This window comes from Helianthus annuus, chromosome 4, assembly GCF_002127325.2.
Source record: "Helianthus annuus cultivar XRQ/B chromosome 4, HanXRQr2.0-SUNRISE, whole genome shotgun sequence".
Lineage (NCBI taxonomy): Eukaryota > Viridiplantae > Streptophyta > Magnoliopsida > Asterales > Asteraceae > Helianthus > Helianthus annuus.
This window is the reverse complement of record NC_035436.2, coordinates 181,940,499-181,945,941: the sequence shown is the minus strand read 5'-3', so window position 1 is coordinate 181,945,941 and position 5,443 is coordinate 181,940,499.

Below are 5,443 nucleotides of genomic sequence, written 5' to 3'. Positions count from 1 at the left end.
GGTTGGGACAATTACTGATTTACCCTTCTATTCAAAAAGGTAGATGAAATGGATATGGGATACGTGGACATATGAGAGCCACATGTTGAGTTTGCTAAGTTTCTTAAAAAAATGGGGTTTTTTATAGAGCATTGTCCTATATATATATATTAACGTACAAGTGTGTTATATGTTATTTTCTTATAAACTTTTGTACATACACATATGACTTCTCAAGATGACTAACGCAATGATAACGATATATTTATATATTTTTATAAATATTTATACACTCTAAATCTCTTGCGAGCTAAGTCTTTCTAAGACTTATTAGTTAATACAAACAATAAACAAACTAAACCAAGTTTGACTTAGTCATTTTCGTTAAGTTAACAACTTATCGTCGAATCATTCGGTTAACGATTCGGTAGAGCTCGGTGACACGTAGTTTACTTACCGCTTTTATTTAGAAACTTATAAGATATTCCGTGTTAGGAATATTGTAGAATGCACACTAGCGAGTCTCGTCTTGGAAACGACATCACGAAGTCGTATTTAGCTAGCTTTGCACAAGGCGATTCAGGTGAGTTCATAACTCCACCTTTTTCTGGTTTTACATTTTTATGAATGTTTTCGGGGTGGAAAGACATGCACGTTTTTCAGAAACATACTAAGTTTTCGATAAACAAAGACTGCATATTTTTTAGACAAAGCACGTTGTGCAAGAACATACAAAGCTTTTGAACGAACGAAAACACATATTTCTAAATCATATTACGAATGGATTTCGAGGAACTCAAATGGTTTACGAATGGATTATACTAAATATACCGGTTTTTACAAAACAAATGCGTATTATCGAAATGTGAATGATTTTCATGACTAGGGATGGATCGCCTGGTGATAATATATAGAGACTGGGTAGTCAGCCTTAGAGGCTGGGGAGGTTCAGCCTTAGAGGCTGGGGTAAAATACATGTTACAATTATTACATACATTTATACATGGTATGATTAGCGTAAGGAGGGTTTACTACTAGATCATGTGAGGGGTGGGCATGACACTTAAGGCCATTAATCCTCATTGTAGGACCAAGGGACATGAGTGATAGATCTATTTGGGTGTAGCGAGCCCACACCCATGAGGCCGGGGCGGCCCATAGTGGTGACTATGTCTTCATACCGGAGACAAATTTGCTAGGTTTGAGTCTTCCTACACCTTTTCACATACCATTGGCTTTGCAACCCATTGGTGATCTCTTTTTCCTTATTGCTACGTACCGGGGACATACTTATTTACAGAAATACTTGATTTATACAAATTAAATACCAGGTTTTATAAAAATTCAAGGCATAGGATTATGCGGGCATGGAGTCAAAGTCAGGGTGGGCATTGACGGTTATACAAATTTTACAAATACATGGTTCTACGAACATAATGCGTTACAAATACGAAGTTATACGAATACAAGGTTTCCATATAAATTGGCAAGAAAATGATTTCTAAATTCGTTTTCTAAATATTATTTCACAAACCGGTTATTCAAAAGATTTATTTCAAATCTTTTACAAATAAACTATGAACTTGCTCAACTTTATGTTGACTTTTTCGCATGTTTCTTTCTCAGGTTGCATTTCAAAGTTAAGGCACGGTTGGAATAGGAGAGCCATTGGAGATTCGAGTACTTAGTGGGCGTTCATTTTCTAGAAGTCTTAGTTTATTTGCTTCCGCTGTGCAATGAAGATACCAGTCCAGTCACGCCATGCTCTGATATTTCGGGGTGTGACAGATTGGTATCAGAGCTATAGGTTACAGCGAATAAGGTTTTCTGTAGGAATACCTAGGCTCTAATCTCACTTTTCTCTGGGACTTAGACTATTAAGACGTTGAATACATACAGAACGCCTAGTACTTGAATATGGTCTCCAACCGTTGCAAAAAAAAAAAAAACAAACAGTCAAAATTTTGTTTTCAAACATACGCTATTGTGGTGTTTCATACACGGTGCATAAAACAATTACATACAGTACACAGAACACTGAGAGTTTACATGCATTTAAGACCTTCGGAAACTTATGTTGAAGTTCATAAAGGTCATCACGTAGGAACTGCGAATATTAACTCGGGCACACACTATTATCCATGTTGTCTATGATATTTTAACTTCCCGAGCGGGCAGCCTACGCATAACGAAATGCTAGTGCACGAGAATACATGAAACTTGAATTTTACGTCAACGGATGTCGGAGTACATCACATTCTACGCGAAACGTAACGCTAGCGCAAAGGTATACGCGAAACTCAATATGTACATCAACGGAGGTTGTAATACGTGACATACGACTACCGAGGCGAGGCCTTTGAAAAGAAACGACGACGCAATTCAATGACGACGCTAGATTCCTGTAAGCAGGAGAACTATCGATCAGGAAGCGACGGTTTGGCATGCAGTCCTGCAACGACATGAATCACTCCAAGGAGAAGACGTATGTCTCCGCATACCCCTATTTCAGTTAACGACGAATACGCTATGTTCGGCATTCCATGGTAATGTCACCTAACAACCGGATATCACATGTAACCCCAGGTAAAGTCCTCAAATTTCTTTTATTATTTCGACTTTCATATTTACTGAGTAGATTTTCATATCTCTACTCTTCTAAATGGTCATTGTGTCACGATCATTTCTTTCAGTATAGCGAATATTCATTTGGTTCATTTCTTGAAAATTTATATGTTACGCATGCATCGTTTATTACGCATGTGGTTTCGTTTCGAATAAGCGTTACATCAAAGTTCAAATATTGCTTCGCTAAACCTAATTATTGATTTGTGATTCGAATGACTCGCATTATTGTAACTGTTGGCTCTTTTGTTATCAAGTCAACACATTTTCTTGAAAATTCTTTTCTTTTCAAGTTACATACATGGTTTTTCGTTGTGACCATGCCAAAAGTTTTCTTGTCGATACATATATCTATTGTCGGATTGCGCTAAAACCAAGTTCAATTGTTTGAACTTGTCCATTACACATATTCACTTCAGAGCATCATATGATATATTGGGAGCATCATATTCAAAATTCATTTTAACAAACTTGTTTGGCATTTGACTCCATTAAATTGTTTGTTGATTTCGACACCTTGTGGTGGTATTTTCACTTATTTGAAGCTTGCGCTAAACTCGTTTACATATCTTATGCACGGATGTAATTATTTATTTATTTATTTAAATTAAATCCGCTTTGATTTATCACATTACAACAGTCTTAACACAATCGTGTGATAAGACAAGGGTACACAAAATTCATTTCATATTCCGATGTACCTCCTAACGGTCCTTCCAACATCGATCGAATGTTTTGTGATATTCATTGCTTCTTCGTCTTCGATCGAAAACATTGTTTCTTTGATGTTCAAATTTCAATTGAAAATCCTATGATGTTGTTAGAAACAAATTTTCATATTTACTTCATTGCGCTTTCAATTGACTGCAAAACACAGGTGATACTTGTTCAATCACCCCTATTATTGAATTGTTTCATTCATTGCGATACCTTGTGGCGTCGGTATAACTTACAGCTTGTGCTGATCACGATCGAGCGTTTCATGCAAACTAGTACATTTGAAATTGTTGATCCTAAGTTCATCCAGTGGATGTTATTGCTTCTAGAACTCATTTACTTATTGTGAACGATTGGTCGAAGTTCCTGTTCTTTGTTGGACCCCTGTTAACTTAGTCACACTAGTGACTGTATTTATACGTCTTGTTTCATTTGACATCAATTTCTGAAACACATTTTTTTAAGCCGTTGGGTTCTTATTGTTGAGGAATGTCCTTGAATTCACATGATTCGAATAAGTCTTGATCCGAATTCGTGGTCATTCACTTTGATACTAATCGTATTTACCTACACACAACGTAACTCTAAGGAGTTAACGTAGCCTAAATTTCGAGGACGAAATTTCATTAACAGGGGGAGAATGTGACAACCAGTGATTTACGGCTCCTAATTACGCGATTAGCAAACATTAGGACGATAATAAATAGTGCTTAAGACGTAGATTAACTTAATTAGGCCTTTGGAGTGCCTAGGAACGTCTATACGACTTTACAGTTCGCGAACGGTGGTTTACAGAGAAACCAGTTAAACGTTAAACGACAACGAAACAAAACAGTACGAAATACTGTCAACGCCGACAAATACGGATTTTCTACGAATATTAAATTTTATGATATATTCAGCCCCGTAATTTAATTTTAATAACCGTAGTCGAAACCAGATCAAAAAACGGATTGAAACGGACGATGCAATTTTTCGCTATTTTTACCGTTAACAACGAACGAACGCGCAAACAACGACAACCGACCGTATCTTACGTGTTTTAATACCAAAATTATAATTTATGACGTTTTGAGAGCTCGGGTTTTGATAACGGGTCTCGTAGGAATTACGAGCCACCTAAACACGGGATTGGGCTTGTGGGCCTTGGGCCCAAGCCCAAAGCCCACTAAAGGAACCTTAGTATATAAATGAAGTAACCTCACACCATCCTCGGTTTAAGAACCCTATCCTAAAATCCACTGCCGCATATCATCTCTTTCCTCCTGACTCCCTTCTTTGCAACATATCAGACATACACACACATAAAACCCCCCATCATCTTCACCTCTCTCGCAAATCCGGTCATCGGAGTGAGCTCCGACTGAAATTCCGGCGGTCACAACTGAATCTCTGGCGAAATCGACATCCACAACTAGTTACCTTTCCCCCTCCGTCTCTTTTCCGGCTCCGGCGACCGGAGTGACGCCGGTTAACCGGCCGACACTCACACCCGGCTCCCCTTCTTCTCCGACGCCGAGAAACCGAACGGCAAACAGCAACCCCCCCTTCTTCTTTCTCAACTGACGGATCGGAGCACCACCACCACCGTCTGGTGGTGGTGCAGCGGCTACACATAGAGAGACCGAGAGAGAGAGAAAGAACCGGCGGTCGGAGTCTCGGACCGCCGGTCGCTTCAATTATCCGACGGTCTTTGTTTCTGACCGACGGTATGATGCGATGATGAAGATGAGACGTTGAAGATAATCGGAGAAATCGATCTTTTCGGTGAAGTTCGCCGGCGACGGCAGTGGAGTGTTCTCCGCTGAAATTTGATGGTAACCCCACTCAACGTCTCTGTTATTTGATTTTTATTTTGTTTCAACTTAACAACAAGAGAGATGACGTTATTTCTTTGTTTCCGGTGATATTTTTCTGGCCATGTTCCAATGGGGGGTGTCAGCTTGTGTTTGGTTCAGGTCATCCTTGGTACGGATCAAGAGGTTCAGGTTTCATATTCGACACAGTTCGGGTCAACAGTAATGTAACGCTCCGCGTTTCCATAACTTTCCTAATTTAGAAATCGAGACTTAAAAAGCTATATATAGGAGTTTGCCCCATTCAAAAATTATAATCCGTTATA